Source organism: Macrotis lagotis, chromosome 6 (genome assembly GCF_037893015.1).
Source record: "Macrotis lagotis isolate mMagLag1 chromosome 6, bilby.v1.9.chrom.fasta, whole genome shotgun sequence".
NCBI lineage: Eukaryota > Metazoa > Chordata > Mammalia > Peramelemorphia > Peramelidae > Macrotis > Macrotis lagotis.
In genome coordinates this window covers 79,559,726-79,586,896 of record NC_133663.1, presented here as the reverse complement: position 1 = coordinate 79,586,896, position 27,171 = coordinate 79,559,726, and the positions used below count along the sequence as shown (strand labels likewise).

The window sequence follows — 27,171 nt, the reverse complement described above, 5'->3', positions numbered from 1 at the left end:
CCATGTCCAAAGATTGAGTGATCAAATAACTGCAGTAAATGCCTAGATTGACATGTCCTCAGAGAAATGTAGCATTGAAAATAGAAAAGGGGGAATTAATTATATAATAAGAATGAAAGGGAACTGACAGCTCACAGCTCTTTTCATTTTCACTCAATGTACAGAGAACAGAAAAAAATGAAAATCTTTATGCATTTTGGTGAACTCACTGTTTTAAATTTGTAGGAAAACAAGAACATGAGTAACATAGAATGACTGACCATTCATTGAGTATGATGAAGTCTAAATCACTAAAGCAGTTCGCATTTCAATAAAGCCACAAATCCACTGGGATAATGGACTATAACAATAAGAATGCATGACAAGTGTTCCTTTACTTCATCTTTTTCATACCTCTGCCCAATTTGTTCTCAAATATGTATAACTATATAGAATGTGGAAATATAATTCAGTGTCTTCCAGATATAGTCAGGGATACAGCACCAACACCACTGCTTTCCATTGTTGGCTCATATGTTTACTATTTCTCTCTATATAGGTTTCAACCTGGTCTTGTGGGTATGCTCTGGAATATTCTCAGAAATTACTAAATTTGCTTGACCTTTGCCATGTAATAAAAGCAGAGTCAACCCTCATGTGATGGAAGATTTTTCCTATCTTTATGCTGAATTACAAGTTGATAGATTTAGATGAAATTGTTAATGGCCATGTAATTTATTAGTAATCTCAAATAGTGGGAAAACATTCAAATAAAGTACAGAAAAGGCTATGATAGGGATTATATATATCACTTTCTCTCCACACAAGACTCCAAGTCAGTCTGAAGGGGGGGGGGGCAAACAAAAGGATTGATATTTAAATTTTAGAAAGGCTTATAAAAAAGGTGCTATTAAATGGACTTCATTTGTCAATTTTTACAGCTTCCAGTTCAGCTAGGATTTAACTTTAGGCATCTACTACTGTTTTCTATCCCCTAGTTCCCTAATGATTTGAAACTCATTTGAGCACATTTCCATTTACCTCTCTGGTTGCCCTGCCTGTCATTCCAAATTTTTTGAAGAAGGCACTGTGAACTTTCTTTAATTCCTAAGAACAGCTTAGCCAAAGTCTCCTCTATCTTATCACCTCAATAAGATTTCCCAAAATCTCTGTGATTCTGAAGTGGACTTCCAAAATTTCTTCCATATCTCAGGAAGCTGGGGCTATATGTTTTTACTAAGACAGCAACAGCAGTCTGGTTTTCCTGAGATAACAATTAAAAGATATCAAAGGCAACATAGAAAGAGGAACATGATGAAATCTGAATTTTAGCCAGGGCATCCCCAAAACAAAATCATCTGATCAAATATGGACAAGCAGTTCCTGCACAAGGACCATTTTCTTTTGAGTACACAGATGGGAATGAAATGATCACTTAATTAAATGAGATAATCAGTTATCTAAATCATATTTTAGAAGGCCAGTTAGAAGCAGCAGTGTTTTTCATTAACTCGTCACAAACAACCAGAGGCTAAACACACAGTATGTAGTTAGAATGTTCCTGTTTTTTTATCCCACATTTTTCAGAAGTATTTTCTTTTGTACATAACACTCACTACAAAATTAGATCAGTTGGTCTAAATGATCAGTGTTAATTTCAATTAGGAATGTGTAAATTGGTCATTGCTTTTAATTTAAGTTAAAAAGAGTATTTTACTAAGAAATTAAAAAATGAGGGAAAGGGCAAATTCTAAAAACTTAACTCAGATATTTGGTGCTCCTATTCATTATATAATACATATTTATATTTTAAGTTACAAATAATTTAATAAACGTCATTTTTTCAAAAACTTAAGTGTTGGAATCATCGAACCAAATATAGATGCCTGATTTTCACAAAGGATTAGGAATTTCTAGAAGAATGCTCTGTGTTAAAAAGCCTTGGCCCCCCCAGTGGGTTAAGTGAAGGGATTAGTCATAACCTTCACAGTTACTTAATAAAAACAGAATGCATATGATGATCAATTGTGAATGATTTAGCTATGCTCAATAATACAATAATCCAAGACAATTTTGAACAACTTATAATGAAAAAAGCTATTCACCCTTAGAGAAAGAACTGATGGAGTCTAAATGCAGATCAAAGCATACTTTTTAAAATTTTCTTAAACTTTGTTCTTAACTTTATTTTCTTCTTTTTGATCTGCATTTTCTTTTACAAAGGTGGTAATATGGAAACATTTGCACATATATAATCTGTAGCAAATTGCTTGTCTTCTCAAGGAGGTGGGGAGGAAAGATGGGAGGAAGGAGAGTACTTGAAACTCAAAATATGTAATTGAGAAAAAATAATAATTAAATGTTAAAAACAAAAGCCTGAATATATGTGTAATGATATTGACTTGAATATTTGGATTTAAAATTAAACCAACTTTTGATTTCTCAGCCATTTAAGCCTCTTAATTTAAAAATATACAAAAAAGCCCCCCAAATAAATAATGAATAAGTTCTTAAATTGAGGCCCACAGATTCCATGATCAGTTAGCATATGTCTAGGAATCTATGAACCTGCATAAAAAAATAAATCTTCATTTCACTAAAATTTACTTCCTATATATGCTTATGCATTTAATAACATTATTTTGAGAAAGGAAATCTATATTTTGACTCAGACTCCAAAAGGGGTCCATGATACCTCAAAAAGTTAATAACTCTTGATCTAAAGACATTGCCTGCCTATTATCCCTCAGGTAGCCAAAGCTCTAATTTCACCTGTCTTGTTTATCTATTCACAATTCCAATAGTCTTTTTTGCAAAGATCAAATTATGAATTTTAAATATGAATATATCTAGCTCATTTTAAAATATCCTTCCTCATATCTTGTTCTTTCCCTGTCTGAACATAGATAGTGTTCTTTAGGGTATTTATCAAGGTAAAACAGGAAGCATTATAAATCATTAGATTTAGACTAGAGATACAGAGAGTATAAAGTGTCAGTAGAAATGTAAACAAACCTAAATAAGTTAATACATAAGAAAGAAGGAGAAAGAGGCAGAGAGAGACAGAGAGAGGCAGAGACAGAGAGACAGAGACAGACAGAGACAGACAGACAGACAGACAGAGAGACCCAGAGAGAGAGAGACAGAGAGAGATAGTAGAGACAGAGAGACAGAAGGAGGAGGAGGAGGAGGAGGAAGGGGTAAGAGAAGGAGAAGGATGAGAAGGAGGAGAAGAAGGAGATGGAGATGGAGAAAAAGAGATGAAAGAAATGTACTGGACAAGTTTTCTGTCGTATAACTCATAAATGATCAGTAAGCAAGTTTCTTCTTTGCATAATGGTAGCTGCAGTTCAATAATTAGAAATACTTTTAGGAAGAAATGCACATGAAGATAACATGTGGTAGACTACATGTAAATATAAAAATGTTATACAATTGAAAGTTTCTAACAGCAGAAAAAAATCTTAAAATTTTATTTAAGGTAGAATACTTTGTCAACTAGTTTGTTAAATTGATCTCTTCAGTCTCAAAAACCAACAACTACCTATAGTTTTTTTATAGATTTTTAATTAAATAAATAAAATGGTCTACTTTTGACTATAACTAGATACAGTCTTAGAAGATTACCTGAATATCAGAGAAGTTGTCCTTGGTTACATAGATAATAAATTTTAGAAGCAAGACTTGAAATCAGGATATGCCTAAATTCCCATTCAGCATTGAACTACATGCCTCTTTCATCAAATTATTACTTTGGTAATGTGTGAGAATACAGTTCTTACTCCTTTTAGTTATGACTACCAACATCTTTACTCTTCATTCTGGTTACAATTAGTTTTTGATATCTTTTGCCTATTTCAAAGGTTCCAAGAATTCATGACCTAGTGAGAAGTCTACTAGTTTTGAGCTAAGTATATAGCTGGGCTGATCCTCAATTGGAAGAATCAGTCTTTCAAGGGTACCCTTAAAAATACCTTCCCAGCTTCAGAGGCCTTGGCAGAATTTTCACTGTGCTGGTATAACTTTTAGGACCCTGGAGTTTTTTCCCAGCTGTAGGCACACAAGAGAGAAGGAATGGCTTTGTGGAAGAAATTGATTTGCATCTCTTCTACATTCCAAAGCATGTTATCTCTACCTCTCTTATAACACTTATTATGTGTCATATTGCATCTTAACCTTGTGGGCCTCTTCTAGTGCATAAGATCCACCTTCCTTATTTTTATACTCAGAATGTACATGTTAGGTGGTTCTTTGAACTCTCTCTCTCTCTCTCTCTCTCTCTCTCTCTCTCTCTCTCTCTCTCTCTTTTCATCTATCAGTTTATATACATATAAACACACATAATAAAATATAGTTTGAAAGAACTGATAGCATTGACATCATTACCTGCATACATCTTCGTGAGAAATCAGGGAGCAAGGGACGCTAGGTGGCGCAGTGGATAAAACACCAGCCTTGGAGTTAGGAGTACCTGGGTTCAAATCTGACCTCAGACACTTAATAATTACCTAGCCGTGTGGCCATGGGCAAGCCACTTAACCCCATTGCCTTGCAAAATCTAAAAAAAAAATCAGGGAGAGAATGATTAGAGAAAATTGAAAACTCTTCCCCAAAGATTCTCACAATAATAATTTGGCATTAGAGAGAATATGTGCTATAGTACCCACAGGACTGGGGTTCCTAATTAGGAAAAACTGGGTTCAAATCCTGCTTATGAAATTTTCTACCTGGGTTATAATGGACAAGTCACTCAACTAAACTCTCTGGGTCTCTGACAGATTTGGAAGACTATATTTAGTCATAGACATCACTTGTTTAATTTGAAGAATTTAGAATATTTTATTTAAAAATTAATCCCTTTTTTGCATAAATGCACAGGTTGCATTTGTATTTGAAAATGTTTACTACATTCCAGTTTTTCTAAGTAAATATAATGCAGAGAAAGGGAAAAAAACTCCCATGGAACTTTGCAGACAATCTTGTCATGATCCTAGAGGGATTTTTAGATTCCTTTAGTTATCTGTTTACCACTTCAATCAAGAGGCTCAAGGACAGCCATACTCACATATCAGACTGGAAAGACCAGTTAGTGCTGTAAGCACTTACATTCATTCATCTGTGTAGTTTTCTAGAATCTGAAGAGAAGTACTTTTTGTTCACCCTTGTAAATAAAAAGAAATTTTTCCTCTTGTGTGTTTTTTTTTTATTTCAAAGGAAATTTGCTTCTGACATTTCTGCAATGAGGTTGAGCAGACTGGGAGGAAAAAGCAGGCTCTTGTCTCTCTCTAATTGCTTCTTGCTCTAAATGCTTCCTTTCCTCAAGTGACCTAATAAAATGTCCCAAGAGGGAATGTTTTTAGAATTGCAAATTTACTTTCTCACACAGCTCCCCTAACTTACTTTTGAAGTAGGGGCACTGAGGAAATACAGACCAAATAGGTAAACACAGCCCACTGGAAATTTCTTAAGCATTGGCTTGAAGTTACAAAACTGGATCCAAGTCGACAGAACAAATGTGTTCAGCTGATGATTTTCTTTTACACTCAATCTTGGTACTATCAAATAACTCCGGGAGGTAGCTGCTTGGACAGCCACTTCCATGTTCACCCATAGAACCAACCCTGAAGAATTTATTCATTGTGTAACTAATATTGATTCTTTTTCGGAGTTCAACTGAAAGATGGAATGCCACTCCCAATAATAGTTCAGCTGCTGATCTCTTTCAAATTCTTTGTATAAGGAACAGAGTTTTATAATTCAATTCTGACATATTCTAGAGTATTAGTGACTTAAAAGCAAAATCTATACAATTTCTGCTTAAATGGAAATAAGCTTGTTGATTAGAAAAGCTTTTTTTAATGTTTTGTTCCATCAACAACTTAAGGTGAGAATTTTGAGAGATTAAAAGTGAGAATTTTTCTGCCTCTTCAATTTTCATAAATCAGCATGGAGCAATGAGTGTCAGATTTCAGTGGAGGGGGACAAAAGCAAAGAGAGTTACATAGCAACCAAAATGCTTTAATAAAAATTTTATCATTGCTAGTATTGGAGGTTGTCTGCACTAATGAATATGCCACAGAGGGTTTGTTTTCCTTTTCAGCTAGACTCCCTTGGGGCATTTTTGTTAAAGAAAGTGAAATTGTCTGGGAGTCTGATACCTGCCAGCTTCCAGGTCCTGTCTTTGGGAGTTGTTGAGTGACTACAATTAGGTTGTGGAGTGAATTGTAATAAAAGAACCTTCCTTTAGTTTCATTCATGTTAAAACTTGAACCTTACAAGAAGTGGATATTAGAGCTTTTCATTTAATGATTAAAAGCAAATTTAATTGGCAGTCTTTTAAGTAACTTCTAAAGATGTCCTTGTACATGAACATTTTATCTGAGACACACACACACACAAGCCCAAACAAATTCTATACCCCTAGGCTTATAATATACAAGCGCTTTCCTGCAACAAACATTTCCCTTCTCTAAAACATATTTCTAATAATATAGAGAAAAAAGTAACAGAATCAACTAAATTTCATTTCTACTTGTAGCTTGATTTTCATTAGGGTCAAACCAAATTTCTTTTGGTTGTATAGTACAAAGATATCTTAAATCTCTCTAAAATGTGTCAGTCATGTCTAAGTATGCTATGAGAATCTTATCCCTGAACCCCTAAAAGTTCAGACAAGAGGCATCTATCCAACATAGTGAAGAATTTTGTCTTTTGTTTTGACCCCCTGAGGGTACCATGGAATACTTTGATTGTTCACTTTTCATTCTTCACTTAGCCCATCATCTCTTTCTATCCTACAACTCTCTGATGACAACGTTTATTCCTTTTCTTCATAAAAGCTTCGGTGATCCCCTGTTGCCCTAAGGATAAATTAGTTTGGCACCATGGACTTGAGCAATCTGACACTAGCCTACCTTTCCTAATTTTTAGACATTATCCCTCTCCATAACTCTGAGGTCCAATCTAATAGACTTATTTGTTCTTCTTTGTATATGACATTCTATTTCCTATCTCCATTCCCTTAATGTATTGTCTCCTATCTTTGCAACCTAGAAGTCTCAGCATCCTTTGAAGTTCAGCCCAAATCATCTCCAAGTGAAGTTTTCCCTAATTTCTTCAACTACTGGTTCCTACTTATTAAAGGTAAAGATAAATTATCTTTATTTATTTTGCTTGTATATATTTTGTTTTTGTTTGTATGCCTTTTACTCTGATAGAATATAAGCATTTCAAAGTTTTGTCTTCATAAACCCAACACCTAACCCAGTGTGTGCTACATAGGAGGTATTAAAATATATATATTGATTGATGTAAAAACAAAAGACATCAAGAAAATGCATTCAGGGGCAGCTAGGTGGTACAATAGATAGAGCTCTGGCCCTGGAGTCAGGAATACCTGAGTTCAAATTTGGCCTCAGACACTTAATAATTACCTAGCTGTGTGGCCTTGGGCAAGCCACTTAACCCCACTGCCTTGCAAAAACTAAAAACAAAAATAGAAAAAAATGCATTCAAAATAGTTCTACTATTTAATAGTTGTTTGACCCTAGGCAATTAATTCAATCTCTTTTTTAGTTTCCTCAGTTACAAAATGGATGTAATAATTAATAGCTCCTACTTCTAAAGAGTTTTGGAAATCAAGTAAAATAATATTTGTAAGGTGATTATTAGAGTGCCTGGAATATAATGAGTCTTTAATAAAATTTGTTCCTTCTTCCCTTCCCTAAAGGATTAGGAGTATCACTTTGAATGCATTCTAGAAAAGAATATTAAAACAAAAGAGTGAAATCACAGTATAGTAAGGATAACATTTCTATCAAGTAATAAAGCAATTATAGTCATTTCAATGTCATCATTCCATCTGTCATTGACTATTTATTAAATATTTATATACCAAGGTAAATGTGACATAGCCCCTGCCCCATAGCACTTTAAAATTTAATCAAGTGTGAGGGAAAGGGGATATGGCACGCAAATATGCAATATAGTACTCCAAAACTAGAGTACAGAACAAGTGGAGGAGCATTTTTGAGATAAAAGAAAATTGATGAAAATGATATTCTTTTGCATTTTTTAAACTTGCAACTAAGAAGAAAATAACTTATAATAGTATTTTTTATTCAAAGACTGGAAAACCATGAGAGCTAATTAAGAAGGCTAATTTCAAACTGTAAAGTTAATGATATTCACTCATCCTATAGCAAACTTAGAAAAATCATAAGGTAGATATGCAAAGTCATTATGCAAGTCCAAATACAACTTTACTATTTAGGTTAATTTAGTTTATCTAGACCTGTGCTTTTATTTCTTCTACCAATGTAAGTCAGTATCTGCAATCCATATTCTTAGAAAAGTGCAAATTTAAATACCTAGAATAAATTAACATTCTTAGACACATCCAGACCATAGTGAAACTCATTCCTAGAAATCTAAGATAATTATTACATTTCACATTTAGATAATGGAAGTCTTTACCTGTATGGGCTAAGTTCCATAAGATATGAGTTTCCTTTGAAAACCAAATATAGTAACTAAGGAAATTTTTTAGACAAAACTTCCTATTCAGCAGCAGAATGCACAAAAATGTATTCAAGAACTTATAAAGGATTATTTAAGAAGTTAAATTGTAAATTTGTAAAATTATACATTAGCCAAAATTACAAAGATAATTACCTCATCCTTTTGCTTTGGGGAAATTTGTCATATGTTTAGAAGTAAGGAGAATACATTTTACTAAATCTTCATTGCATACATCAAAGTGACTTTCAGAAGCACCATATTCCAACGAAAGTTGATGGTTTTTCTTAGTTATTAACATGAATTTGTACATAGAATTTTAAATGCAGTGCATTGAAAATTCAGTGATTTCATTGGCATAAATACTCTAGCTTTCACGGCAAATTAGAATCATAGAATCTCATAGTCAAAGACCTCAGAGTCATCTGATCCAAAAGTTATCTGGATAAGATTACCTCTTGCAAAATATATTATGCTTAACAAAAAATCATCCAATCTTTGTTAAAAGAACTCCAATGAAAAGGGACTCCCTACTTCTGAATGTACCCAATTTTGGACAGTTGCACCTAATTTTTCCTTCAACAAGTATTCATTTAACCCTTACTATACACCAAATACTCTGATAGATGCTTGGACTATAGAGACAAAAACAAAAACAGCTTGCTCTCAAGGAGATTATTTTCTAATTGGAAGAAATTTTATAAATAAAATTTAAAAATATAAATTAATTACAAAGTGTTAAGGAGAATATGGAGTAAAGACCTAACAACTAGGGGAAATCTGACAAGCCTTCATGAATAAAGTAGAACTTGAACTGAACCTTAAATTAAGCTAGGAAGCTTAAGTAGAGATGAGGAGAAGTCATTCCAGGCATAGGTATAATTAATGATCAGAACATTTTTCCTTACATTGAGTCTAAATTTTCTCCTTTGCTTCTACTTCTAGTCTTTAAAGCCAAATAGAACAAGGAAGCTCCCTCTGCTACATAACATTCTTTCAAATACACAAGTCAGTTATCATGCCCTCCCCTTATTTTTCAAAGTTAAATATCTTTATTTCTTCTAACTGATCTTTATATATATATTTTGTTGTTGGATTTTTTTGTTTGTTGATTTGTTTGAGTACCTATTGTGACCAAAACCCTAGTTTTGTCAGGTGCATTGGAGGTTAAGATGATGTTGTTTATACTCACAAAGTAGAGGGTATTTTTAAAGAACTATCATTTTTCTGCAATAATCATTTCCTGTTATTAAATCTTGCAAAAGCTGTTAGTTAAGATGCCACTTGGTTTTTCAAACCATTAAGTCACTAAGCTTTGGGTTGGATTTCATCCCCTATTATTCAATTAAGAGTGATCAAGTATTAGAGAGTATTATTTAGTTTACATTGATTTTCCTCTTCCCTTTTGTATCTTTAAAAAAATATAAACTATTGTTTGAAATTTGAAACCCTCCAGGTGCTTTTTTATTTTGAATGTTAATATAAGGTTCTTCACCTCTTCTTGGATTATTATCAAATGACAGTTTTTAAAGAATGCCTCTTTAGAAGACATTAAAAGAGATAAGTCTTAATACATTCTTGACATATTTTTGGTTTTCTACTTAAAGAAAGGGGAATTAACTCCTAAAACAGGTCAGAAGAAAATGAAATAAATTGGAAACACATAAATTTTATGTAGATTCCTACCCTGCTAGAATTGTAAGGACCCTTAAAGATCATCAAATTCAACCCTCTCGTTTTATGAAGAAAGGGAGCTCCAGATAGGGTCTCAGAACTAGGCAGTGACTGAGATTAGAACTGAGAGCTCTGGACTCCCTGCCTTGCCCTTTCTCATATTTCACACTGTCTTTTGAGAATACATTTGGCTCAAGTAGTAAAAATTATTTTTAGAACAAATATGTACTAATACATTATATTTCAGCATCTTCCAGCCAATTGTGTTAGTACCTGAAACTAAATTTTAAAACAAACCACATGTCAAATTGTATTTCAGGGAACTTCAAGGGATTTTCCTAATTCCTTTGCTATGTTATAAATGTACTATGGAAAATAGTGCTTGAAATAAACATATCATCATTTGGGACTTGTAAATATTTTGGATACAGAGATTTTCATTATAAAATTATTAGATTATACTCTAACCTGAGCATAAACCAGACTAAGTAGGATTATGTAACCTAGACTAGATGTCTCTGCAATTATGTTTTTTGTGACCCCAATTTTACAGAAAGAAAGAAAATAATGAGTGAGATATAACCTATTTATTTAGATTATTGCTTATTGTTTGAAGGGCATAATTTTATAGTGAATAGAGTACTAGGTTTGGAGTCAAGAGGACTTTGGGTTCAATCTAGCATATGGAACTTATTAACATTGTGACCTTGGTAAAATCACAGAATCTTTATGTTACTTCAGGTAACTCTTGAAACTTTAATCATAATATCATACATAGCTGTAGATGTAGAAAGCATTCTTGGGGATGTCTTGTCCAACTCCCCCTCAAATTAAAGATGAGAAAACACTGAAGCCCAGAGAAGTGACTTACCCAAAGTAACAACTAGAATTAAGATTTTGTAAAGGCATTCATAGGATTTCTCTCATTCTTTCCTATAGGTTTTGCCACATTAGTTATAAGTATCATATTTTATATGTTGATCATAACCAATTCAAGATAAAATGATCAAATGTTCTATGAAATGATGTGTTTTATTGCCCTTGAATGATCAGTGAAATCAATTGCTTTATTTACCATTCCAAGGAGCATGGGTAAGATATGCTATCTTTTGTCTTCTGGACTCATCACAAGAATTTTTAAAATTGATATGGTCCTCTTCCAACAGCATGTCAATTCATTGATTATTGGACAAAGATTGCTCAGAGTACCAACTATTAAGATTTACATGCAGGCTAAAAACAATGATTAACATGCTCTACATCCCTGTCTGTCATTTCCCCAATTGTCACAGTTACATATGTAGTCAGTCACAAATGTCATTATTTCTCTTGGTGGAACAAATATCATAAACTATCTTAGATCCATTGAGTATCTTTAAATGAAGTGAAATTGTATCTATGCTGGGATATACAGAACCTGTTTTTTTTTAAGACAGTGAGCATTCATAGAACAGGAGGCTTTTGTCAGAAATATATATTTCAGATTAATAGTCACCTCCTAAAGTTGCTGGAAGGAAAAAAAGTTTTGTAACCAATAAATCTCAATAGAATAGAATTTTGAACTATGTTCATGTGAATTTCTATCCTAGAGAACTGAAATCATAGAAAATACTATATAATTTGCATTCTTTTAACCTTGAATACAGATCTGTTGACCTGGAGCTGAATTATTCATCTATTTATTCATTCAACAAACATTAATTACATAACTCATATGTATAGGAAGCTATAGTAGGGAAGAAAAATACACAAAAGAAACATAGTCTTTATATTCCTGAACTTACAATAGAAAAAAATACTATAGTAATCCACAAATATATGTAGATATATAATTGGTACATAAGATAAGCAAGAATATAGATGTAGTGAAAATTGCCTTCATATGGAGGCAATTAAAAAGTTTCTTAGAGGTAGTGGGTTTTGATCTGGATTTTGTAAAGTAGTTATGATTTTATCTGTTAATGTTTGGAGATAAAGCAATAAGGAGATCATTTCTATGGAGATTATTTCATATATAAGGAAGAGTTTGAGGAATAGCACAGGCCCCTATCACAGCTCTACCATTGTTGTGCCAGGAAGGAAATGCAGAACCCAGGTCAAATAGAACTGACTATTCCTTTTCCTTGGATCAGAAGTTTTGGTTTATTTTAAAAAAAAATTTGCAGGTTTTCTTTTGCAGTCAGTAAAGCCTATGGACTGCTCAGGACAGGACAGTGTTTCTAAATGTATAAACTAACATATATAGGGTTACAAAAGAAACAAATTTTATTTAAAAAATTTATCAAAATATAATTTCAAGTTTTATTTTATTTTAAATTTATGTAATAAAATATTTTCATAACAGAAAAATAAAAAAGATCATTATACATAAAACTGCAAATCCTTTATATAGAACTTATATACAATAATATATATATATATATAATATGCTAACACTTTTCCCCTCCCCCAACCTAGAGATGGCTATCATTAGATACAAATTGGTATATATATATATATATATATATATATATATATATATATATATATATATATACATATATGCATGCATGTATTTATGTATGTTTATATATGTATAAAGCCCTATTGTTTTATTTTATACACTATATATGCTGTTATATGTAAAATTATTCCATACATGCTTCTATTTATCAATTCTGTCTCTGGACACCGGTAGCATCTTTCTTCTTTTTAGTTAATACATATTTAAAGAATAAGTTCATAGACTACTATGTTTAAAAAACTCCTGCCTTAGAACTCCACTGATTAAAGAAAGTTACAAGGCCAGTGTCATGTAACATATTCTTATCTCAATTTTCAATAAGGGGACACAATAAGGGGACATTGGAAAATTGGTAGAGGTGCCTTTTCTTGAGGCAATTGTAAATAGGAGAATACAAACCTTTCCTCCTTCCTCCTTGTGCCCTTGTTCTATTTTTATTATATATTTTATTTTCCTTTCTCTTGAAAATGAATTAATCTTGAATTTGAAAATTCTGATGTGAAAATGACATTCAAGATTCAGAATTTTGACTTTATAGACAACTTTTCAGGAACAAGAAACCCATTCAGTCTATATAGGCAGCTCTTCATTTTCTCATTTCTTAAAGAACCAGAAACAAATACAATCACTCCTAGCTGTAATTACATAGAGAGAATACCTTGGGGGCAATTTTCCACCTTGGGATTTACTAATTGTCTCATTGCTTCAGAGATCAAGATATAAATCTCTGCCTCCTATTAGCATGCTACCATGTGTGAGACAGTCATGCGAGCTAAATTAAAATACCAAAAAGAAAAAATGTGACTATACATCAATGCTGCTGTGTTATTTTCAGAAGCTGTACAGTGAAACCTAGCTAGTGATTTTCTGCTTCATTTCAGTTCTTCATAGCTGCATTGTGCCATATGAATCCTATGAAATAAAATGCAGTGGTTTCAATTTCCTTAAACCTTCTTATTCCTGCTTCATTGATATATATACACACACACACATATATATATATATATATATGTATTTATACATACACATAATATATATGTATATAATATATATGTAAACTAAAAGAAAGGAGTCAGATTTTGTATTTCTTTGTTTCATCTGTAATGACTAGAACAAAGTTGCTTAATAAGCATTTATTAAATAAATAAAGTATATGCAGGCTGAAATGATCTTTTTCTCTGAAACAGAAAGGCAGTGCTGCAAGGTAGATAGAAAGTTCTGAAAGGTAGATAAAAAGACTTATATTTAAATATTACTTCTCTGTCACCTTTGCTTAACTATGCCCAACCTCTCTGAGCCTCTGTTTACCTATCTGGAAAAAAGTGACAATACTGAGTCTCATATCTCCTTCATTGGGTTCTTTGTAAGCTCAAATAATACTGTGCTTCAGAAAATCATTTTGCAAACATTCAAGAGCTATTTAGACATCAGTTACTCATATAGTTATTTTGTACAATTAAACTACAGCATTCTTTAAATCAGTGGTTCCCAAACATTTTTTTTCTGTGAACACCTTTCTTTTTTTTTTGTTTTTTTTGCAAGGCAAATGGGGTTAAGTGGCTTGCCCAAGGCCACACAGCTAGGTAATTATTAAGTGTCTGAGACCGGATTTGAACCCAGGTACTCCTGACTCCAAGGCCGGTGCTTTATCCACTAAGCCACCTAGCCGCCCCTTGTGAACACCTTTCAACAACAGAAACAAAAATAAATTCTGAACCTGAGTAATTTAATATACTACTTACTCATAATATTCTGCAATTACTTTAGTGCTTAAGATACCATTAATTTTTTTCAGCTATAACCCCTTTGAATCATTGCTGTAAACTCCCAAAGGGGATGCAAAACACTAGGTAAGAACTACTGCTTTTGATTAAAATTTCCTTTCTTGTATTTTAATTTAAAAGGAAAATGCAAGAATAACTTAGTTCAACCCCCACTGGAATATGGACTCCAACAGAATCATTTAGTCTTATCTTGAAAATCATTCATGAAGAGTTCATTGCCCCATCTCCAGCCCCTCTGCAAGTCAGGAAGGTAGACAAGCACAAATAGCAAGTATCCTGGATTTGATAATAAAAGAGTTTAGTCTTGAATTTTGGTTCTGCTGTGTGACCTTGCTCTAGTCACCTGATTTGAATGGATGTTTCCTCATCTGTAAATTACCTTGTTGTACCAGATAGACTCAAAAGTCTTTTTTTTTTTTTTTTTTTGCAAGGCAATAGGGTTAAGTGGCTTGCCCAAGGCCACACGGCTAGGTAATTATTAAGTGTCTGAGGTCAGATTTGAACTCAGGTACTCCTGACTCCAAGGCCAGTGCTCTATCCACTATGCCATCTAGCTGACCCCCAAAAGTCTTTTCCAGTTCCCTTTGATCCTTTCTTTGGGCAGCTTTATTTGAAATTTGCCTGCTAGAAACTGCTACCCAGTTCCATCCTTATGAAAGTATTAATGGACATAAGTGTGAAAACAACACTTCTCTTTAATTTCTATTTTAAAAGAAATGTAAAAAAATACAAAGTTACATGCCTTAATTTGTGATAGGATCCCTGATAAATGCTAAGGAAATAAAAAGAAGCAAAAGACAGTCCCTGATCCCAAGGAGCTGACAGTCTTCTGATAGAAAGAGAATCCAGGAAGAGATTGTCAAAAATACCACAAAGTTCAAGAAGAATGAGAACTGGGAAAAGATAGATCATTTGTAATTTTGGAGAGAAGATTGATTGCTAGTTCAGTTGATTAATGAAAATGAAAACTACACTGCAGAGACTTAAGAAGAAAAGAAATGGAAGGAGAATTTTTCATAGAAGTCTGAGAAAGCAAAGTAAATATGATTAATTTGGAGGGATGCTAGAGTCAAAGTATGAATATTGTATTATCTAGCACAGAGATATCCAAAACACAGGCTGCATGCTACCCACAACTTTCTTGAGTGCTGCCCCAAAGAGATTAATATGTTATTTAGAACTATAACAAAATAAAATACGATAAATCATATATAATAATAATACAATTTAAAATTAAGTCAATATGCAGTCCACAGGATCCTTATGTAAGGTTTAGTGGTTCCTGTTTCTATTTGAGTTTGACTTCACTTTCTTTTTATTACTGACTTCTTTGAACTACAGACACATGGAAATAAACTAGAAGATACAATAACATGATGGATCACTGTTTTGTGGATCAGGTGACATATGAATTTCTTATTCCACTTTTTATGCTTACTATTTGAATGTTAGTAGGGTCACCAAATCTTTCTGAGCCTCAGTTGTCTTATTTATTAACAAGGCAGTAGAAATAGATGACCTCCAGTATCCTTTGATTTCATACAAAAAAAAAAGATTATCAGTATTGTTGAGTTTTTTTCCCTTTGTCCCCTAAAGTTTCAATCCATTCTTGTCTGGTTAAGATTTTGTTTTTGTTTTTGTTTTTATTTTTAACAAAGAATTATGTAATGTCCTAAAGACTCACTTGTGTTCACTTGAGGAATTTTTTTTGCGGGGGGGAGGTAGGGAGCTGGGGTTTACATATAAAATTATTTCTGGGTTTGTAACTTTCTTTTATTTTCCCAATATACTTTGTGGAAGCTATAAAAGTAAAAGATCAATCTATTGTTTTCATGAGAACTGTGGAGAAAAACCAATTACAAAATCTCCACAACAGTACATCTAATCAAAGGCTAACCTAAATGGTATAGAACAGCAATGGCCACCGACTTTCAGAGAAAAGGAAGGCCATCAATAGTGGGATAGTTTTGGAAGATTTAATGGAAGAGAATAAATTCATTGGGCTATATTAGATGACTTGCATTTGGATGGGTGATGGGAAAAGCAGGGGGTATTTCAGAGAGGGAAACAATATAAGGAAGTCCAGTCAGTGAGTCAAGGAAGCCAACCTATATAGGATGGTGGGTAGAGAGCAACTGGGTTTTCCTTATCCTTTATTCCTATCTCTTTAGCCCATAGCACAAAAAGTGGGCTTCCTCTATTTGCAAATAACCCAAGAGGAACAGACAGGGGAAGTCTTCCCAAATTCCATCCTTGAGAGTATTTTTCTCTGTGAGCCTCTTAACTCTGCCCTGAGCAAATATAATCTGTAATAAAAAGCTACAGGATGAACGTTTGGACTCTCAGTAGGCTGTCAATTTTCATTCAAATTTCCAACAGACATTTCATAAATAGAAGAATCTACTATGGAATGGGGAGATGGCCTTAAACATCCTTCCTCTCTAATAAAATAAACAAACTCATTCATGCCCAAGAAAAGCCAACTCAGTGTTTTCTCAATCTACAGGCAATCTGTCTTTCCCAGAGCAGACAATTTTGATTTGGGGTAAGCAGGGAAGGATTAGTATTCACTGCTTCCTATCCTCCCCCTTCCCCTAACCTCTGGGTAAAATAGATGCTGGGTGAATTAAAGGGGTTGGACTGATCCAGCCTGAAGATAGACAGGCTGCCTATTGCTTTGGAGGAAAACAGAGAGAATCATTAGAAAAAGTTATTAGAAGAAAATTAAACAACTACTTGAAACTGATGAAGCTATGGCATTCACTGGGTTTTGCTTTACTTATTCCTTAGCTCTTTTTACTAAAAGCCCCTCCCTGAGCTTATTCAAATGGTAATGTTTGACCATCTGCTTTTTTAGCTGGGGCATGCTGATAGGTCACATGACCCCAATTATTATAATTATAGGCTTTTGGGGACCAGTCATTATTTTGCACCCTTAGTGAGCATCTGTCTGTGACAAATAGATGAAAAGTTACTAGGGTATTGTTTTTTCTAAGTATTTTCTATATGTCATTTACAAAAAACTAGTGAGGCTTAGTTTCTTAATATATGTGTATATATGTACACATTTAAGTCTATGTATTTGGGCAAGAGAATCTATTTTCCAGATAGTTAGCTTTCTTTCTTTTTTAAAAACTATATTAAATGATGGAAAAAGCATCTTTTGAAAAGTATCCACAAATGAGCTTTGTAGACAGTAAGCAATGAATAATTATTAAACAGTCCCTAATGTGTCAGTGGCTAAAAGGTTTTCTCATCTCAATTCTCTCTCTCTCTCTCTCTCTCTCTCTCTCTCTCTCTCTCTCTCTCTCTCTCTCTGTATACATACATACATATATATATATATATATATATATATATAAAAAGAGCAAAAAGAAAAAAGGGGAAATTACACAATGATTATACATTTCTAGCAGAATAGGGATATTAATGACAATAGTGATATTAATAACAAATAGGGGTACACAATGAACAATGAACATTTATGATCTTGTCATTATTTGATAGAAATAAATGCCAAGCATTTGTGGATCATTGTTTATTTTTCTCTTAATAAGTTCATTCTGCTTCATTGGGGAAAAGCTGCATTTATTGTCATGGATAATCTTGTAGTGCCAGACTCCTTTCCCTGTCTCTTAGTCTTATTAGAAGTGAGGGTGAGTTTGGACTCATTGCTTTAAATCACACACACACACACACACACAATTACACAACACATATATGTTACATATACACACATAAACATATATACATGTATGTAACATATAAGCACATTTCCAATAAGCTAAAAAGATATCTATAGATATCTTCTTAGATCACAAATCTAGTTTGATCAGTTCCATTGCAGACCAGTATAAAAATGATACATAACTAACTGCACAGTAAGCATCTTTATTGCTTTGGAGGAAAACAGGATAAATAAATTACAAAACAATAAAGATAGTAAGTATATTTCCTTAATCAATCATTCATGATCAGGAACTAACATTTTTTAGCTGGGTCTTTAAAGTCCATTTTGTTTGTTCCTGTGACAAGCTTACTTATTTTCTTGATGTTGCTTCTAAAATATTTAATACTTTTTAGGTCAGAAACAGGGTGTCAGATTGACTTGACAGCATCTCCCCTCATTCCTCTCCCTTTTCATCAGAGACTATCAGTCTTTCTGTCTGTACCTTATTACCCTTTTAATCTCTTGTCAACAAAAGAACCAGTCCTGGGGATCAGCACTAGCTCCTGCTGCAAGGGAAGGATAACAACCTAAACATTTCTAGGTTCATTGAGAGGGAAGAGAAGGGAGTCTTCCCAATGTTTGTGGTGTTATCAGCTGGGACCCTGTGCCTTTTAAAGATAATATCAGAATCATATTCATGATCCAACTGCTCTCCATAGGCCTTGAAAAATGGGATTTTCAAAGATGCTTTTTTTAAACAGACCTCAATTATTTCTTGGCCTAAGGAAATATGTTTTTGTGCACTAACCTATCTAATTCAGATTAGAATTAGAATCAAGTCTTTAGGAAAGTAAAATTAAGTTGGGGTTGAACTGTCTTTCCATGCCCTGCATTTTAATACAGCACCTTTGTCTACTCTAACTGTTTGGGCAGTCCATTAATAGAACTCCATGATTGAGGATGGTGTGTAGACTGTTACTTGTTGACTTCTCAGTAGAAATGATGGGCACCATCTGCCGGACCAGAAACCATCCTTGTATGCCGCTCGCCAAGAGGGGCCTCAGATGTGACAACAGAGGAGAGGAATGTCTGAAGAAAATGAAGGATGAAAGAGTAACACAAACAGACTGGAGCTAATTTGAACAGAAAATTGCAGCCCTGACTATGGAGGCAGGGCAGAGATCAGGGAACATTATAAACAAGGACAAAGCAGAAACTATGGAAATAAACCCAAGGCAAGATTATGAACACAGACCATCATAGGAAGGACAGGACAAACAAACAAATAAAAAAAGCAGTGATCTGGATGCTATTCCATAGATGAGTATAAATGGAACATAGTATAAATTTAATATACGCTCAGTAACTGGGCCCATATTTCTAGGGTCAGGAATTTTCTGGGTTTTTTTTTTTTCTTATGGAGTATTTAAATGGAGGTAGAGACTGATAGAATAAGACCTTCTTAAACAGTTTCTTTCTCCTTAGAACTATATAATTTTTACTGCTCAATAATTGTACAAGATTAAATATTATTCTGTACTAAGGTCATCCTACCAATCAGAGATCAGATAATATTTGCATATCACTTAATGCAGTGCTTATTATATGTTCTTCAGTCATCTCTGACTCTTTATGACACTGTGTGGGGACTGGAGTTGTTTGCCCTTTCCTTATCTATTTTATTTTTATTTCATTTCATCATTATTTCATTATTATCATTTTTCAGATGAGGACACTGAGGCAAACTGAGTTTAAGTGATTTGCCCATGTCCCACAGCTAGCAATTCTCTAAAGCCAAATTTGAACCCAGGTCTTCCTACTCCAGTCCCATCCCTCTATCTACTGAGTCACTTTGCTGCCTCTAATTCAAGGAACATCTATTAACAAACTGATCAATGAAAAAATAATATCTAGCATTTCAGGTCTGCAAAGTGCTTTACCTAGGCAATCTCATTTGATCTCTACAATACCACTGAGAAGAAATTGATAGTATTATCTACATTTTACAGATGAGGAGACTGAGGCAAATAAAGGTTGAATGTTTAGCCCAAGGTCACAAGCTAGTATCTGAGGTCAGTTTTGAGCTAATCTTTCTGACTCCAGGTCCAGTTCTCTCTACACTGCATCAATTAGCTGCAACAGTCATGTGTGTTTGTGTATATGAATACATACAAACATAAATATGTATATATACAAATATGTATGCATGTATGTATCTAACATATCTAGATATTGATATATTTAGATATTCCTAAATATGCATATATTTATACAGTCTGCATCTAGATATCTATAGCTAGAGAAATATATCTATATGGAGATATAGATGTCTCTTTAAAGAGATATTTGTATATAAATATATATATATATATGGATTTACATTTATAGTTGATATATCTATAGATATATATATATATATCCCCATAGATATCTCTCTCTGTATATATATATATGTGTGTGTGTGTATATATATATATTATATGTGTATACACATTTGTGTGTATACATATATACATATATATATATATATATATGTTTCTATGAATATACCCCTATTGTATATAGAGGTTATATTTAGAAGGTATAGGTACTTAAAACTCTGTTTTAAATCACTTCATAATAGTAGTAAATACATAAATAACATAATGAAAACAAATAGAACCTATTAATGTTAATAGCAACAGAACTTGTCTTTTGGTTCATTTACAAGCCCTATTAGGTGATTTGAAGTTGAACGATGTACAGTTGGACTTGAAGCATATCTATGTGTTATAGTTAAGATAAACACACCCAGAAAATAGATAATAACTAGGACTAAACATCATTCCTTTTTATTTCAAAAGTACAGGATGGATAGAAAGATAGTCAAGAAATATGGGTTCACATGCCACTGACTGCCAGAAACCCTGGATTTCAGGGTTTTTTTTTCTCTAAAAATCAAAGGATAATGGGGAGCTTGGGCAAGAGATGGCTTCAAGTCCTTTGTGGTTCTGCATTTCTCATCTTACTAGATGAATCTTGAAGAGCATTCCAACTTTAAGCTACTCTGCGTTTCTCTAAAATTGAGGGATGGAAATTTTTTTTAAATTATTACCTTGTGACTCCAGACAATATCTTTGCTTTTCAACACTATGGTCAGTAGTAACTTTCTATAGAGCAATATGTGTATAGCTAAGCAAAATAAGCAGTTATGGACTCTCAAGCATTTGAGTTCTTTACAAATATGAAGTCTTCAAAGAGAAGCAAACCCCAGTGAAAACATATTTCTAACCTGCATCACCCAGTCATTAATTTTGCTTTTTATTTTTATTTCTTTTGTTAAATGACTTGAGTCAAAGATTGAGTTGCCCCAGATTTCAGATCTGTCTTTGATTCACACTTAAGCGCCTACTCCTATTCATAATTTAAACGCAACTTTTATAAGGATCTATTTTGAAAAGCCGTGACTAACTATGGGCATTCTTAAATAGAAAGTTAGTGGGAATTAAAGGTCTGCTTTTTCTTCCAATCAGGATTTTGGGGGTGGATTTTTTTTCTTTTGCTTTCCTAGTTTAGAATGCTAACAGAGATGTTGTTCTCCTTCCTAAAGAGATTTTCACTGATTTTTGCTTTGGGCAGCTTCCTCCCAACTCTAAATATACACCATCCTTTTGGCCCTCTTAATTTTTATTTAAAATAGTGAAACAGTTTTCTTCTATGGAAAGTCTGCATAATATAGTGTCTACTTGGCAACTTCTTTTGGTATCCACAAGAACCAGCATAAAAAAACTTAAGAAGACAATTTGAGTGCTTACTGAAATATAAAAAATGACTTATTTTGGAAAATCCTAAGATTTACCATAATTTTTAAAATTTAATGTTTATTTTAAGCTCACTTCAAGCATTTAGTTTTTCCATATATTAAGGTTATTTACCTGATCTTTCTTTTTTAAAAAGGTAACATCCTTCAAATTTGGCAGTGATGAAAAAGAAGAATGAGAAATTTAAAGGAATTGATTAGTATCTGTAAAAGTTCTATGCATAAAAGGAAAATCCTGTATACTGGTGACTTTGACATTTCAGCTATTTTCTCACCAGTCTTTTACTTTGCTGCAATGTTGTAAAATTAATGTTTGTTATTGTATCCTAAAGCATATCTATGGACAAGCTCTCTTATGTAACATGAGAGAATGGGGATGGGGGAAAATTAGTACACATTACAGGACTGTTGGTAGTGTCATTACCTATTAATTATTTTTGATAACCACTATAAAATTGTTGAATTTCAAAGATAAAGATGAAAACAATCCTGCCCATTATTGGTCCATAATGTACTTAATCAAAGACTTATTAATTGTGTATTAACAGAAGAATATATTTACTTATATTTTAGCATAATTCTTAATCATATACAGACTATCCCAAAAGTCTTAGTACCGTTTTAAGCTATTAATGCTCTAAGACTTTAAGGACAGAATGCATGCAAACATGCATATTTGTATATATATGCATATGAGTAAGTAAATACATATGATAGGTGTATTCCATGTTCACTGTACACAGTTCTGAATAATGATTTGGGAATTAATGCTATCAATGTAGCGTTTCTGATTATAGCCAACTTTATATGAACATTCACTTTTGTGATTTGAACTATGAAATAACAGTCTCATCTTGCACATAGATGCATTTCCTGAATCACTTTTTTAAATGTCCCAAATTCCAATTTGGGGCAAGTTATGTGTGTATGTGTATTATGTATGTATAATCATGAGCTGTATACATACATATATGCACACATGTTTATAATTACTCTTCAAATACAAAGATTGATGACCTACACATATATTTTGTAAAAATGCATTAAATATTTCCTACTTGATTTTCCCTTAGTTTTCAAGAAAGCAAGATTTCATGTTATCTAAGTTTTGAAAAAAAAATCTAGTGAAAAACAAAGGAATTTGCATTTTAAGATGAGTAAAATTTTGAATAGGTTGCATTAAATGTGTCCTCACTGGGGTTTGCTTCTACTTGAAGACTTCATATTTGTAACCTGTTAAAAGTTAGGGTTAGGGTTAGGGTTATATTAAAAATATAAAGTTACACATTATAATTATATGATTTATGTGATTTTAATTTTTATATGTTAAGAATTTTTTTCCAATTCCATGTTTCATTTGTATATCATGATGGAAATATTTGAGATATTTTACATATCAATATACATTTCATATGAGCATGTTTAACTTGTCTTTAGCTATCCTCTCCTGTTTCCTTCTGCTCTCTTCCTTCTAATGTTTTTTCCCTTTCATTTTCTTACTTCTTTTCTTGTTCTCTTCTTTTTTTGTCCTGCTGGGGTAGGTTTGAATTACTTGCTGCTGTTGCTGTTGTTTTACATAGGGTTCTACACTCAATCAGGTTAGTCTCGCTTATGTAGATAGAAACAGAAATGTTTGAGAGGCTAACAGAGATATTTTAGATTTACACATCTCATCACATTCTTCAGGATTAGTTAGTTTTCCATTTTCAAAACAATGTCAACCAGAAAAAACAGGTTGTTTAGAAGACTCACTAAACAAATGTATTGTGAGGATCAAATGCGACAGTGTTTAAAAAGGTTTAACCTGTTGTAAATTAGGATAAAAAATATGAGGAGATAATGATATATAGTAATATAATTAGTGATATGACTAGATTTCTTGACATTAGTGACATTCGTGGTTCTTTGCTCTGTCTTCAAAGCCCTGGTACTCAGAGCAGGACAACACATTGCAAAGGAGTAGGCTCATAGTAAAATACTTATTGGATTGAATTGATTGGGCTTTAGTTTTTTCTTCTGTTACAGTGAAGAATTTGGGTATGATGAACGCTGAGGTCTATTGTTTTTCTGATCCTCCATGATTAGATGTATTAGATTGGGAGTCTAGTGACACCTGCCATTAGCAAGGCTCATGACTTTTGACAAGTCCCTAAAACTACAGCCAGTTTAGTGAGCAAATTGTGCAAATTGCAAAAGTGGAGTTAAAAATGTTCAATGGCAGCACCTGCTCAGTGTCAGCCACAGCTGCTAGGCAGGAGCTGGTTCTGCCAAATGCTTTTTTATTCAGATTTAGTGATGGGGTTGCTCAAGAATAGAGAGGAAGGGACTTTTAGTCTTTTGAACCATTCACACAGACTCTTCCACCTTCCAATGGTTTTAACCTTCCCAGCTACACTTACACAAGGTAGGTAACAGGAGAACTGGGGGCAATAACTATAGCTCATGTGTTTAATTTGACAAAATCACATATAACCTCAACTATATTCAATAGACACTTTCTAATGCCCAATGGAATGCTAGCTTCCTCCCATAAAAGGTATCTAAAAGTATTACATAATGAATTGATTTGAACTGAATTCTTGAAAGAAATCAGAACCCCTCCAAATTTATGATAGTCCAGTTTTCTTTAATATCTAAACTCCCATCTTGCTTTCTGTCAGCATCCCCACCCCCACCCACCCAGTCTGGGAAAAAAAAAAATCTCTACTGAAGTAACTGATTCGTTTCCATTTCCTGTAGGACTTCTTGTGGTTTTCTGGTTTCCAGCCAATTCTATTTTTGAATTCAGTTTTCTCCCTGTTACTTTCTGTTTTCTAAAAGGATACTTCTCTTTGACATTTTGTTAAAGTGGAATTTCTCTTAAACTTGTAAGATTGTAAACCTTCAAAAGCTGGAGATAGACATGAAATAAGAGATAAATGAAATCAAATTTGACAGAGCCTATTGAGTACTAAACCTCAAAAACTGGATATTGTGATATTATTGTTATATTAGCAACAAAATCCCTTTCCACATGGATACTGGAGAGTTCTCTTTACTAGTTAGCATGATGTATGTGTTGGTGTGGCATATGTATGGTATGTGTACTAGTCAGTATATGTCATGTGTGTGTATTTCTATATGTATAGGTTATAAATAATAAGACTTTCTAATTTTTGTGCATATATGTGGGTATAAATACAGACATACACAGACATTGTTATTCAGTTGTTCAGTCCTGTCCAATTCTTTGTAACTCTATGAAGTATACCATCCACAAAGTTTCTTGGAAGAGATACATGAGTAGATTGTCATTTCTTTTTCCACTAGATTAAGGCAAATAGGCTAAATGACTTGCCCAGGGTCACAAAGCAACTAAATGTCTGAGGTCAGATTTGAGCACAGAAAAATGAGTCCTTCTGACTCCAGGCCTTGCACTCTATCCACTGAACATCTTAGCTGTTTATGTATGTATGTATGTATGTATGTAAACACATGTATACATATGAATGTATATAAAGAGAAACAAATACAGAGAGACAGAGAGACTAAGAGTATAAATAAGTTGTCTGTATATGTATATACATACATACATACAAACAAACATATGCGTATAAATGTATAAGAGAGAGCCAGAGAGAAAGGGAGGCAGAGAGACTAAGAATATAAATAAGGAACCCAGGTTTCCAACTTTACAGGTATAATATTGGGGAGAAACAGATAAATTGGAGGATTACTATTTCATATAAGGTAGGAAATAGGAGTTTACGAGAACTCTCATGTAAGAGAAAAAAAATCTAACTAAAGGAATGTACAAATGGACTCAAGGGTCCAAATATGGGCACAAGGAGATCCTGGAATTACAGAAAAAATCATTCTTGAGCTTTTTTAAGATTAGACTTTCTAATTTTGTTTGCTTGAGATATGCCAGCATTTGCAATTTGAGAAGCAAGCAATGCACGTAGAATTTCATAAAATTTACTGTACTCTCCCAGCAGCAATATTATGAAAATAATAATAAATGATATTTGTAGAGATTTATCATTTCCTGTGACCATAGATTTAGAGCTGGAAGAGACCTCAGAAGTCATATAGTCCAATCCTATGGTTTTACAAGTGAAGAAACTGAGGATCACAGAGATTAAGTGGCTCGTGCAAGATCAAACAAGTGGTGATATTTTGTTCTTAACAATCTCAGAAAGCAGAACATATATATTATTATCTCTATTTTGAAAATGCAAAAAATGAGATTCAGAAAGATTGTATTGCCTGTGATCACATAGATGATAAGTGAGGACAAAGGGACTTGGATTCAATTTTTTTTTTTATTTTAGTACCCTATTAAATGTGTCACTGATTCCTAAAGAGAATGAGTAATGTAGTAGGAAAATCTCTGGTGATGGATTTAGGAATTTCTTGCTTTAATGCTTTATCTGTAACCCAAGTTAATTATTATGATTGGTTTGTTTTTATTCCTCCAACAAACATGAGATTCCCAGGGCTCTTCTAAAGACTCAATATGCTTATGTTACTCTTTCCTATGAAATAGGCCTTTCCTTTAGAATCCTTGCCAAGTTCCCTAGATACCTGAGTTTAGATACTGCCAGGATAGAGAAGATCTAGATGTAAGGAGAGGGACAATCTTGGGAAGAGGCCTCTTGGTGTGAATAAGACCATAATTTAAATTTCATCTTTCACATTGATTAGGTAGTTGAACTAAAGGCAAGTTGTTTAACCCGTATGAACCTCCATTCTTCATTTGCAAATTATTGATAATAATGCCCCATAGTAATTACCACATAAATCTCTTGAGCTACTTAAATGAAAGAGAGTTCAAAGCATATTCAATGATGTTTTCTAGAGAGATTATAGTTTTGCCTAGGAGGTAGTTAGCTGGGACTTATATAGAGGGATGGGTTGGGGGTCAAGAAGACTCATCTTCCTGAGTTCCAATCTGGTCTCAGATATGTACTAGCTGTGTGACACTGGACAAGTCACTTAATCCTGTTTATCTTAGTTTCCTAATCTATAAAATGTGTTAGAGAATGAAATGGCAAACCACATCAGTATCTCTGCTGAAAAAATCCCAAATGTGATCACAAAGAGTCAAAATAATTGAAAAATGACTGAACAAGTACCACCTAAAGTAATGTGGAAGACGGGCATGTGAGAAATTTATTGACAAGCACAATTTCATTTTTATCTTGATCGATTTAAGTCAGTGTAAGGAACTTCAATTCAACATGTCATGTAATCAAAATACTAT

At 33.2% G+C, this 27,171-nt stretch overlaps 1 protein-coding gene across 12 annotated transcripts in view; it reads left to right on the top strand.

Annotated features, from left to right (window-relative positions):
• Positions 1-27,171, top strand: part of MAP2 (microtubule associated protein 2) — a 344,929-nt gene that overhangs the window by 90,664 nt on the left and 227,094 nt on the right. For 11 of the 12 annotated variants that reach the window (XM_074191482.1, XM_074191481.1, XM_074191479.1 and 8 more), the window contains exon 3: positions 7,033-7,122. The exons of the other annotated variant lie outside the window; for it this stretch is intronic. The gene's annotated coding sequence lies outside the window, so the exon portion shown is untranslated. The remainder of the gene's footprint in view (positions 1-7,032; positions 7,123-27,171) is intronic. 12 annotated transcript variants of the gene reach the window in all.